Source organism: Sebastes umbrosus, chromosome 3, assembly GCF_015220745.1.
Source record: "Sebastes umbrosus isolate fSebUmb1 chromosome 3, fSebUmb1.pri, whole genome shotgun sequence".
NCBI classification, from domain to species: Eukaryota; Metazoa; Chordata; class Actinopteri; order Perciformes; family Sebastidae; genus Sebastes; species Sebastes umbrosus.
The window spans coordinates 25,596,343-25,610,273 of record NC_051271.1 but is presented as its reverse complement, the minus strand read 5'-3'; the positions used below and the strand labels follow the sequence as shown (position 1 = coordinate 25,610,273).

Here is a 13,931-nt window from a genome sequence, read left to right as displayed (position 1 = left end):
TTGAAGCCTTGAGCTGGGCATTTTGTCCGTTGCCATCTTGGCTTTTTGCAACCAGAAGTGACATGAGACGGTGGAACTAAGTACTGTACAACCAAACTATGAATAAGACATTTTCAAGCCACCAAAAAGGTTATAATTAACTTTCATGAACTGAAAACACACTGTGAAAGAATTAAAGTTGTAAGACGAAAACACAGACAACTCCCAGACCAGACCACGCCGTGGTAGTCAACCACAACAAGGTAGCCACGGCCTAAAGCATACCCTGCTCTATGGTCTATTTGACTCTAAATGGGACCATAATTTACTAAATGAACATCATGCTGCATTCAAGAAGACTTGAAACTAGCGATTGAGACCATAATCTCATGTTTACAATGTTTACTGAGGTAATAAATCAAGTGAGAAGTAGGGTCATTTTCTCATAGACTTCTATACAATCAGACTTCTTTTTGCAACCAGAGGAGTCGCCCCCTGATCAAGTTTAAGGCACTTCAGCATTGGCTTCACTTTTCAGACCCAGAGATTGCCCAGCACCGGTTTTATCACATTATACTGGACAGCAGCTTTCTAATCTAATTCCAAAAATATACCTTCTGAGTTCAGGTTCTTTTTATTATTCATATAAGAACCACCTTAAATGGGCTGCTTTTATGATATATATACACATATTATATGACATGCTGTATGTTATTATGTAAAAGAGCCATATCATGTCATGTTGCCTTGACCATTTCTAGCATTAATAGTTTGTACATAGAACCCTAAAGCTGTGCTGAACTCCTCCTACATCATGTTTAGTGTTGCTCAGCCCAATGAAACGAAGATCCTGACAAGTCAAGTATCGCTGAATATTGAAAATGACAAAATTACTATAATTTGCTTCTTTTAAATTAGCAACCCAGTGGGTGCTGGTTCAAAAACCAAGAATATGAATGCCTTGAACCTCGATTGGTGTACAACGTCGTTTCCACCCACATGGTCTGCATTTCAAGTAGCCTACAGCCGATGTCGTAGAGTGGACACAGTCTGTGTTTCAACATGGACCATTTGAACTTTTACAGCTGGGCAGAAATGGTGTTGTACACCAATCCAAGACTGACGCTTGAACCAGAACAGACTCTCTCTCACAACTTTCTACAGCAGTGGCTTTTAATGAGAGAAGCAGTAGGCACAGACATTGGCGGTGTAATCACAAATCGCAGATGCGTGGACCGCTCTTCACAGAGGGCTTAAACACTGGAAATCCCCAGAAGTCTCTGAGACTGTTATTAGAAGTCTGGTGAGGCTGGAACAGGGAGTGTACTGGCAAGCCGTGCCCACTTATTAAAGGAGGAGGATTTCACAGAGCAGTCACTACACTGCAGATAGCAGGCATTCCCATCTGCTTAAAATTACCATGTGAAGTATTTAACCGGGCAGGAAAAGGAAGGAAGCGAGGCTGTTTGGTAGCCACATGTCACATCCTGCCAGTGGAGCTCAGCTGAGACATCCCAGAGGACTGCCTTTAATGTTTTATTGTGATTAATGAATAGTGGACGCGTGTGTAACACATAAGACACGCAGATAGCGGAGCCATGCAGCTTCCCTCATTTCTACCAGCAGAGTGTCAGGAGATTTCATGTTAGTCAGGCACAAACACACAGAAAGGACAGTATGTACTACATCTGCTGCATTTAGGGCTCATCATTTACATTTCCTGCATTTATATTTAATATATAATTTTTTCTTTTACAAAAATACCATTTGCAGTGCAACCAGTGGTTACTGTGGTTTTACACTGACGGATGCATCAGCAGCAGCTCTTATGTGGTTTTTTTTTCCCATATTGTCTGTTTACTTTCTAATGTAGGGAACATAGGGGGTGATCATCACCATCAGAGGTAGTAAGAAATCTGTACACCACAGTGAACCGTGTTCTCCTGTAGCAAGAAACAACAATTCTTTGATGCGTGGGAACACAGGGAGAGAGCCTGGGATTAGTCCAAAGGGACGTCTTCAAATGTCTTCTTTTGTCTGACCAAAAGTCCAAAACCTAAAGTTTACATTTATATATGACAAAGAGAGATGGAACCGGAGAATGTATAGCACACCGGGACCTCTGTGCCGCCGACACCGCAGCCATTGCCAGGCAACAGGCGGATGTCAGCTCTGTGCATGGACACATCTCCGACAGTATGATAATAATGCATTTAGTGTGCCTAGTCTGATAGTCTGTAGATATATAGACTCTAGAAAATATATATTTGAATATGTTGCCATAGCCTACAGGATACATGAGTACATGTGTGCATGCGTAATGCGTGTGTAAGTGTGCGTGCATAAATGCATATAAGTATATGGATTTAGGTCATGTGTACGAAGGTGCAAGATACGTCTGTATCTGTTTGTGCAGTTAAGGTATATTGTATATTGATATGCATGTTTCTATATTATTATTTGCATGCTAGGTATTGTCATGTACATGCACAATGAACCAACTACAATTGGAAGTATATGGGTATATGAATACATGTTCTTTTCTCTCAACATGAACTAATAAAAACTTGTTCACAAAAAAGAATACAGTAGAGCACAGAAGCCATTTCCATGCCGTGAGGCAGACAAGCGCTCAGTTGATTTGGTGGTCCTTAATGGGGCCCAGGATACATTCGCGTACACACTGCTCAAAGAATGTGGCCATATGTGGACCACCTCTGAATGTGGTCTGAGTGATCGGATCTCAATGCGTCTTGAGTGCGTTCACACCTGTACTTAGACAGCCTGAGGCCTGAGATAGTTACAGGATCAACAGTAAAAAAACATCCATAAAATGAGACAAACAATATACCAAGTAAAGATTCATAGAAAACAAACTGAATTAGACAAAAAATGTGACTGATGTATTTCAAACCAATCTACTATTTTTCTGCAAAAATGAGTTACAACCAAAAACCGTCCAAACCAGCTGTCCCATCTGCATCCAAAACAGAGTGAGTGGCCTCTACCTTCTATCTGCCAACCCCACAAGCTGTGTGACCAGATATACAAGAGGTCCTTTAAGTAAAGACAGGAGACTCTCAGTGCTTCTTTGTCACTCATGCACTGATCAGAAGCACATCTGCCACAATCTCAAGGCCACATTTTGTGTCGTGGCACTATTTTGGGATACAAAACATGCACAGAACGGCTCTGTAATGATGACTCTACAGAGCAGCCACCTGGTGCTATAGCAACATGTCCCAGAAAGTGGCATAGTATTTAGCATTAAGAAACACATGTTTAAAAACATGTTGATGCTTAATATTTAATTAGTGATGCTAATTACTAGTTTTCCTTTGAACTTGTATGTACTGTTAGGTACGTTTAAAGTACATCTACTGTGTTTAGTTGTCTCTGACTTATGTACTGTAAGTCCAGGGCTGATGGGAATACAGAGTCATTAGTAAAGATACGGATACGGCTACGAACCACATTCTCAACTGACATGACAGGCCATCAAAAATATCACCCTAATTGCTTGTTTTTTTCAGTTTGAGTCTTGAGCAACGCTAATGTGCTGACTTTTAATGGAAAGCTACTTTTTTAAAGGCTCTTTGCTGGGAAACAGTAACAATCTCATTTTCATTGCCTGTCAATCCTGTGCAAGCTTTCAGATGGTCAAACAAGCCATTTAGTCAAGGCATACACAGACCTACATTAAACAGAACATGGGCTTCAATATAAATGTGGTTCTTTACAATAAGGTCATGAGTGAGAGAGGAGGTATCAGGACTAAATGTGGCGGTTTGGAGTACAGGTACAGAAGCAGGCTGACTGGAGAAGTTAAATGAAATATTAAACTAAAGGCTTACAAACTAAGAGTCCAAGATACAGGCAGGTAACAGCACACAAGTAACGGGTAAACACAATTCTAAGGAGCAACAAAGACGAACTGACAAGGAACAAAGGAACCGGGCTAAATAGATTCTGACTAAATGGGAAGTGCCAACAGGTGAACAGGAGGTCTGATGAGTGCAGGGCAACACATTCTCACTCCCAACTCGTCAAATACCGCCGCTTGTGCCCCTCGGCATCGGAGAACGATGCACAGGGTACCTCACTTGCGTTACTTTTGGACGTGTCGGTGTGAATATATACACTCGTTACAAGCATAGTGTCCTTTCAAAATAAACTGCTGTGTACACAAGCTGTTAGCCAGTGACCACATGCCTGTAGTGATTCAAATTAAAAGATGCTGTAATATAGGGAGAGGGTGAAATGAGTACAAACCAGACGGCAACCTCCAGGTCTGAGAAGTGAAGCCAATGTGGAAGTGCCTTAAACTTGCATTCTTTCTAATATCCAGCAGGGGGCGACTCCTCTGGTTGCACAAAGAAGTCTGATTGTATAGAAGTCTATGAGAAAATGACCCTACTTCTCACTTGATTTATTACCTCAGTAAACATTGTAAACATGAGTTTATGGTCTCAATCACTAGTTTCAAGTCTTCTTCAATACAGCATGATGTTCATTTAGTAAATTATGGTCCCATTTAAAGTCAAATAGACCATAAAGCAGGGTATGCTTTAGGGCGTGGCTAACTTGTGATTGACAGGTCGCTACCATGGCCTTTTTGGTCAACTAAAAATGTCTTAGTCACGTTCGGTTGTACTTCGCTCCATCCTCGTGTCTCCACTTCTGGTTGCAAAAAAACAACATGGCGACGGACAAAACACAAAACTCAAAGCTTTAAAACGGCAGTCCACAAACCAATGGGTGACGTCACGGTGACTACGTCCACTTCTTATATACAGTCTATGAACATACAGTTATGAATGTGTATCTGTAATAATTTCTGATAAAAAGCACTTTTCCACTTGAGAGTTAATACCTTGACGTTAATGTTTCCAGCTGTGTTACAACACTTCTCTGATTCTGAAGGCTGATGCAGGACCAAACACAAAAATCACATGAAGTACATTTGTAATACTATTGAGTACAGTATATGGAAGCCACATAAACATATTTACGTCTCAAAATTATGATTGAGTGCTTATTCGTTCTTGATTAGAGCTGAGCGATGGATGTAATCAAATGGTAAAAGAACTACATTCATATAGTGAATATTATACTACAGCACTTTACAATGTGCCTCTCATTCACACATACACACACACCATTGGTGTTGGAACTGCCATGCAAGCTGCTGGCCGAGCCATTAGCAGCAATCGGTGATCAGAATATATGGAAAACAAAATGAAAAATCACATATTAAAAAACAAAATGATGTAGCAGATTGACCTCTTGTTGTTACTTTCAAATTGCATTTTGCTGAATGTTTATTTAGACAACAGGATTTTGTAAAACGATAGCTTCACCTCTCAGACCTGGAGGTTGCCGCCTGGTTCGTACTCATTTCACCCTCTCCCCATATTACAGCATCTTTTAATTGTAATCACTACAGGCATGTGGTCACTGGCTAACAGCTTGTTTACACAGCAGTATTTAAGATGTTTGAATTTGGAGGTATGGGACGCTCCATTGCAGCTCTGCATACAAACACCCTGATTGTACCTGCTGTGCTACTCTGTCCAGCACAGCAGCATTTCATCTAGGCCTCCTTAAGAGTAGAAGATAGAGGTTAACACAAGTTTCAACATACAAGCTTTGCAGATCCAAGCTACTAGATATTTTAATATTTTACCCCAACACTCACTGAAAGCTCAACCTACTCAGTGGGTGATCCTCTCTGACTCAGGCTACCCAAGGTCACTCTCTTTTTAAGTCTCTTGCTTCTCGTGTAGCCTTCTTAAAAGTTTTTTCTCACAACACCCATGGTCAAAAAGTGGAAAGTGCAGGTAATCTACAGGCTCTCTCCATGTGCTACATGTTCTTGAATATTGTAATTAACAGAGGTGTGGACTCAAGTCAGACTTGAGTCACAAATTTGATGACTTAGACTTGACTTTGACTTTAACACCATTGACTTGTGACTTCACTTGGACTTGATACCTTCCCCAAAGATTAATGTTATTTAAAAGTATGCCTAAAAACATTTAGTTTCCTGAATCAACTAACTACACGCTATTAATTCCCAGTAAGTCAACACTTAATTCCCAAGATCCACTAAGTTGGAACCAATACGACAGCATCCAGTCAAGTCGCAAAACAGAACCATGAAGAACTAACATTACGTTCCTGAGTGGCAGATGGGAAAAATAATACCAAAGTTAATTTTGTTCCCATACAAAAACTATGCGATGGTCAACAAAATAGAATTGCAGTATGCAAAACATGTGGGTCGAAAATTACAGACGGACACGCAAATGGCATTACGTTTGGTGAAGAGTGCAATGTGACTCGTTTAGGACTCGAAACTCAAAGTTTAAGACTTGAGTGCAAAGACTTAAGACTTACTTGTGATTTGCAAAAAAATGATTTGGTTCCACGTCTGGTAGTTAATCATTTAGCATTTAGTGATGCATTCTTGATTTATTAGATCTAAGCAGGTCTTTCAATCTCTGTCAGCAAATTAACTTGGATGCAAATGCGTTGTGCAGCTGTTGGCACTGTAAACAAGATAGAAAAAATGAATATGCAGGTCAAACAACCTTGAAATTTCAGTTTAGATGTTCCTCTTTGGTTTGTGTTGTGCGTCTGTTTGTTTCGCAAATCATTGTAAATACAGATGGTTTTGCCTAGTTTTCACAGACCACTGGTTATTGAAGAGAAGGAGATGATTATTGGAAATATTCCAGATATTTTAGCAATACATGTAGTAGCCCATCACTGTCACTAACGTGAGAGACCAGAGGAACTGATGACTCTTACTAAAGGAAACATTGTGTTAGTTCAGGCGCAGCACTGAAGTCACGCCTGAATTAGCTGGTATTGTTGACTTAACTAAGATTTAATGTCCATTTATGTGTTTATTAAGGGGGAATCAGCTCTCCCTGCAGAAGCTGCTTGGATTCTTTGAGTGCTCCTACAAATAGCAGAGCCTTTTCTGCCAAATCTAACTGTATAACCATTATATACCTTTAAATGGTAAATGGACTTGCATTTATATAGCGCTTTTCTAGTCTTCCGACCACTCAAAGCTCTTTACAATACATGTCAGCATTCACCCATTCACACACACATTCATACACACATTCATACACTGATGGCGGAGGCTGCTAAGGTGCCAACTTTGCCCATCAGGATCTAATCTAAATACTCATTCACACACTGATGGCTATGCCTTCGGGAGCAATTTGGGGTTAAGTGTCTTGCTCAAGGACACATCGACATGTGACCCGGAGCTGCCGAGGATCGAACCATCGACCTTGGTGGACGACTTGCTCTACCCTCTGAGCCACAGCCGCCCTACAATGGTCAATTCCTTGACGTGGGCGTCTGACTAAACTGTGCTTACATTTGAAAAACAAGGCTTTAATAACACCACAATAAACTGACACTACCAGAGGCATAGATGCACAATAGACCCAGTTACAATTATTTAATCCAAACTCCCTGTATTATCTGTGTATAGATACAGCAGCCTATCTATGCTGCAGTCATTGCAACTGAATTCTTAAACTCTGCACCATGTGCATAAAACATCAGTTGGCCCTGCGGCTAATGACGTGACCGTTAAAAGTTCAGCTCCAAAGGATGAACACCAACTGATCAACTTGGTCTGAACTCATTCATAAATAATCAAAGTCAAAATCAAATGTCACTCAGTGTCTGAGGCCAGGAGGCTCTGGAGCTCTATCTCACAGTCAGGTGAGATTTATTTTCCCTGTGTGCCTGTGCTCTCTGATAAAGATTTGTTTTGCTTGGAGGTGTGGGGAGCAGAGTGAGTCAAGGTGTATCATAGCAGTCACGCCACTCATCTGCAAAGCTTCACCCAGAGATGCTGCAGCGCTGAACTCGAACTAGCAGTTAGCAGTAAACTGTACTGTACATAACACAGGAGGTGCCAAGACTGTATGAGAGGTGTGACACGAAGAGCATCTGCCTACGCCTCCACAATGGAGCTGTTTTCACTCCTGCTATTTGTCATATGTATAATGTACTCCTCCCACTCCCACATTATTGTTTTCACAGTCAGTGTCATGATAAAACTGAATATCCAAGTAAATAAAGCAAAATAATTCACATTGCCCAGCCCTCTGCATTGCATACATGATAGCATCAATGTCAAATTTGCGCGAAAGACTGCAAGCGTTGCGACAGACGCCGACATGGACGAGGACCTGTCAGGGCTTTGACATGTTCCCTGGACAGGCTACATTACAATATATAGACTCCTTGAGCAGCTGAATGAGAAGTTTAGTGGAAGCTCCTAATGCCTTGGCTCCTACAAGAGCATGTCAAAGTGTGTTAGTCCGGCGAAAAGCTGTGGGACTCCCATGACAGGACAATCTCACAACCTGGGGCTCCTCACCTGACAGCAAAGGGCAAACCTGACCACTTATGTTGAAAAGGACTCAACACACATTGGTTTTTATACAGAGAGACACCCGTTTGGAGAAGATCAGACCAAAACATTTCATCTCATGTGACAGTATTACCATGAGACTCCCCCTTCTTTTGCAACTTCTGCCTCTGGATATTTTAAGAAACAAAAACACCTTGAAGAGAGGCAGATACCAGTTTTAACATTTAAGTCAATGAACACAAAATAACCAACAGAAATAATCTCATATCTATATTTTTACCATCTAAGAATTACAATTAACCAGTGGATTCATTTTTGTGATTATTAACAAAACTTTGTGGAAGTGTTTATCGTAGAAGCTTGGTCCTGCTTTTCTACTTTCATTTCTACCGTTGTTTGAAAATTTTTTTTTATTTTTGATTTCACTCTCACCGCTCTCATGGCGTCATTTTCAGCAAAAACTAAACAGCAGACAAAGTTAGCAGCTAGCTGCTGAACAAAGTGCAGTATTTAGCTTCTAAGGACCAAGATATTTCATTCAGGAGTTGGTAGAGACCAAAAACAGAGCTAAAAGAGAGAAAAGTGGGCTGACAATCATCAGGACACAAACAGGACTTCACATGATAATGTTGCTCCATAACTACTGGATGTGTAAATAAGCAACTATTTGTTAAAGCTGAAGAAGGCAGATTGGAGCAAATATGATTAAAAAAGTTAGTTTTTTTATAAAAGAAGAAGATTTCACAGACCGGAGGAAAACAACCAATCAGAGCCGATCTGGAGCTTTGCCGCCTCCGTTGAATGAACAGCCAATAGGAACGCTCTCTCTCTGAAATGACCTGTGATTACAGCCTGAAAGCAGAGCCATGAGGAGGTGCAGAAGTCTAGTTTTTTCTCAGAACACTTGAATAACAATGTGCTGAAAGGTTATCATGGATTTTTTTAGCCAATGATGCCAAAAACATTCTGCCTACTGAAGCTTTAACAAGTTCACCAAATCAACTTCAAAGGTGATCATACGTCAAGGGACAGTGGACAAATCAAATCAGTTATTGAACGTTTAAAGTAACAGGCTCTGTAACTGAAGAACGAGTACTCCCTCTATTCAAAGTGTAGAAAAACGGTTGATGAAAGTTGTTGATGACTAATGTATTGTAGCTATCTGTCATTTAGCCGTTACTTCATTAATACGCAAAAGAGACAAAGGACGATTGAAGCAGTATTAACATTCAGTTGCCACAACATGTGAGACTTAACTCAAAAACAAAGCTAAAGCTGCACAGCTCTCACTGCTGAGACACCAAATGAGCATCGTTACGGGAGCTCGGGTCGGGACGAGGCTTGACGGACAGACTCATTCGCCGGCTCACCGCTGTCTGTCTGCTATTGATCCAAACGGCTGCTCATAGATACAATTATCCTCCAGTATACATACATGTACATCAACAATGCATGCTAGGAGCACGCTGTTAAACACACTAACAGCACTGGTTCCTTCTGTGATCACTATGTCTGTCAACAAGCACGAACACTTACAGTATTCAGGTCCGTTGTTGTGAATGTAGAAGGCATGCAGGTAGCTCTGTTTATATTCAACTTGCTTATTTCCACGGACAAGGAAGAGAGATTAGATTAGAAAAACTAATTGATCTTACCGTTTCCTCAACAGGTGATAAGATCCATTAATAAGTCAAACAGAGTGTTTACCTAGCGTTTAGTGGCATTAATCTCAGCGACTGCTGGCTATGCCGGTAGCCCTCTCCTTACACATTTGTCACCTCCGTCGAGGAGTGCTACTATGTCTTATCCAGTCAGAGCTGGATAAGATACTCAGTATCTCATATCCTCTTAAAAGAACACAAGCAAGCTTCTTATGGACGTACGTTAAGCCCCCTGCTAGCCTAAACAAGACTGGGGACGTAGCTTCAGTAGAGGACGTGTGTGGGAAATGATGCAGAAAATAGCCTCTGTGATTTGTGGCTGCATTTCGACTGTCTCTTCGGTCCTCTTATACTCATTAATCCTTAAGCCTGTGTTGGCATGATATATTCAAGTTGCTGGTAGACGAGTGAGCGAACGAGTGCACATTAAATAGTTCCTATTTCAACTGGAATTACAAATGGTGCTCTGTCTAACAAGGACGGGACACTTCAAATGACATTTAATCAAATCTGATAACATGTCAATCATAAGGAATATGTCATTTTAAAACAATAGAGAAGAGTTAGTCAATATTGCATGAGTGCAATTTACACATTAGCATCAGTATTTTTCCACATTCAGTCTTTGGCCGTCACAAGCTGTCAGAAAAGTTGAAATGCCCCTAAGGCCAGAATCATGAGCCTGATCCTTGATCTCTAAGTGATGGTTGGGTGGACACCATTTTACAGGCAGCTGCAACAATAACAGAGCAGCCCAGAGATGCCTGAGCCAGCTGCGCATGGGCACAAACGCAAGTGTTGTTATAACAGAACTGAATACTGAGACGTAGTGAGTCGTAAATTAATGATTAGCTAACTGGAAAAAGTCTGATCACAAGAGGATGGACACTTAATGGCATGAAACTAGACAACAATGAAATAAGTTTAAAATTAGGCACAAAACTGAAAACGAGTCCGGATTTGTCAGAGGAGAGAGTGCTTTTATTTTGAAGGATAAGGCTGGTGATATTTTTTATTTTTCTTTCGATCTGAAAGGATAAATCGATTGACAGGAGGACTCATTTATCAAAGAAAAACTAAATATTATCTGGTTCTCCAATGTGAGGATTTGCTGCTTTTCTCTCTATATCTAATTATCTTTGGATTTGGAACAAGACATTTAAAGACTTGAGCAACTTGGAAACTGTGAAGGATTAGTGTTACTATTTTCTTTTGTCCATGATCCTACTAAAAAGTATTGACTGTGTATCCAAAGTAGGGCTAGGCGATATGGGCAAAATTTTCCATCACAATATAGGTCATTTCATATCTCGATAACGATATATATCTCACGATATAGCATGATTTCTGGTAATTTTATAAATAAGTCTATATAAATAAGTCTATATAAAAAATAACATCTATTTTTGTATGTGAAATAAATACTTATTTAAGAGTATTTTAAGAATGTGTGTGCAAAATGAAAATAACAGTTTCAGTGAAATCATAGAGAAAAAATAAATAAATACAGGCGCATAGCCTATATTGCGATAGAAACGATATAGAGAAATATATACTATAGAATTTTTATATTGTTTTGATGATATATATTGTATATCATATTGCCCAGCCCTAATCCAAAATCTGATTTAGTTTATTCCTCTGTGCCACAGACCAGCTATTTTAGGAAATTACTGAGCCTTGTTATGAAATGAAACTAAACATTTGTGACCCTTTGTCTTAGAGATTTACATTTTCAGCTGGCGTGAACGAGCTTGGAGAGGGCAAGGAAGTCAGCATTGTTTGTTTTGGTGTTTTCATGGAATTTGTATAGAAACTTATCCTTTAAATTTGTGGTAAATGTCTAACGTCAAAACCTGCACTGAAATCCCTGTGGGATATGTGAATGTTAGTGTGCGTGTTGCTAGCTGGAACGCAGGAACTGCTGACAACATCCTGACAGGTAGATGAGCATCTCTGCTTGATCTATGAACCTCACATCCACAGAGGTGACTGTCAGCCAGTAGATAGATAGATAGAAAGATAGATGGATAGATGGATAGATGGATAGATGGATAGATGGATAGATAGATAGAAAGATAGAAAGATAGATGGATAGATAGATAGAAAGATAGAAAGATAGAAAGATAGATGGATAGATAGATAGATAGATCTATGAACCTCACATCCAGAGAGGTAACTGTCAGCCAGTAGATAGATAGATAGATGGATAGATGGATAGATAGATAGATAGATGGATAGATAGATAGATAGATAGATAGATAGATAGATAGATAGATAGATAGATAGATAGATAGATAGATAGATAGATAGATCAAGACATTCCTTACTGTCCCAAAACAGCATGAATACAATATTGTAAACACACATTCATGAGTTTTCCAACAATGGTGGATTTCTATCTGCTGTGGGATCGTGGGTAATGAATATGGGATTCACAGTCACAGTTCTAAGAGACGCACATACATGCATACAATATTCAATGCTAAGTACTACACAATAAAATATTCTGCAGCCTGCCTCACATGTGATCATTGGGAAACCATCTGTCTGCAGAGACATTTACATGAATGCTGAAAACTGCAGGTATGCTATCACAAAATCTGTCTCGGTCTTCAGTGAATGAAGACTAGTAGTATTCTCCAGTATACAACATGCACACGTGTCTGCATGTTGTATACTGCTGCAGTGCAGATACACTACACATCACAGTTAAATCTCATCTCGCTCTAAAATGAAATCAAAACAATTTTCTGCATGACCGCTCCAACTTTTGTCACATCTGATCTCTACAAACACAGCAGCAGCAGCATAAAGACCACGGCCCACTGACTCTGAGTCAGGTTTCTCATGCACTGTAGTCACATGACAGTTTCCCAAACTCCTCCAGCAACCTTTTTTACTTCAGCAGTGTGCTGCTGCTCAGGAGGAGTTTGAGGAATCCCCTGGGAATATTAATATTATTGGAGTATGATTTTTTGCAGAGTCATGATTTCATTGGACTGATTCCTTTTGAAGCTGAGTGTGCTCAGAGGAATATTAAGAATTTGCATCTAGTCTGTGAACATGACTGCAAGAAGATAATATATTCATGTATTTTATGCAAAAAAATTGTTGTTTATGGAAATGATGCCGCATTCACACACACACACACACACACACACACACACTGAAACGAGCAGCTTAAGAGCTGTGTATGCACTACACAAGCTGACGCATTTAACTTGTAATATTTTTTGCAACATATTTTAATATTTCTAAGGGGCAGCAATAGCAGGTACATCCAGATCCAGGCCAAAACAGGCCGGTCAGAGTCTCAGGCTCTCGATCAGTAAACAACCGACACATTCATTGCTCCTCATATATCTGCAGCGCACATGGATCAATCACACAGAGGATCATGTGGGTGTGGACGAGCGGCATCACCAAATGGCATCATTGTAGCGATGAACGCCACCGTATATATATAGTGACTTACATGCACAAACAGGCCTGGAGTCAGATTAACGCACACCGATACCGATGTGCAGCAGCTGTGCCCTCTCGGAGGAAAAGGGCGACAGCTTGGCATGCACCCGATTTCCTCCTGTTTTCACAGCAGCAGCAGCAGCAGCACTGGATGTTGCATAAAATGTGTTGCATTTTGGAGCAGCAGCGTCAATGAAGCGATCGCACACACACACGCACCGACACAATAGTGATCGGAAGATGGGGGTTAAAAAATGAAAGAAATGTGCGTCTCACTCACCTCGCAATCTTCTCCCCATTTTTTTTTTCCTGCTTCAACCAAGGAGCCGCTCGAGCCTTCACTGACGTCACGCAGCCCGTCTCTGCAGCAGCAGGCCTGCAGAGGAGAGGACGACCAGGGAGGAGAGAGGAGA

The 13,931-nt window shown here is 40.5% G+C and overlaps 1 protein-coding gene across 2 annotated transcripts in view; it reads right to left on the bottom strand.

The window, feature by feature from the left end:
• fbxo41 (F-box protein 41) overlaps positions 1–13,931 on the bottom strand; it is a 65,685-nt gene extending 51,754 nt beyond the window's left edge. For both annotated transcript variants that reach the window (XM_037765403.1, XM_037765404.1), the window contains exon 1: positions 13,799–13,931. The gene's annotated coding sequence lies outside the window, so the exon portion shown is untranslated. The remainder of the gene's footprint in view (positions 1–13,798) is intronic.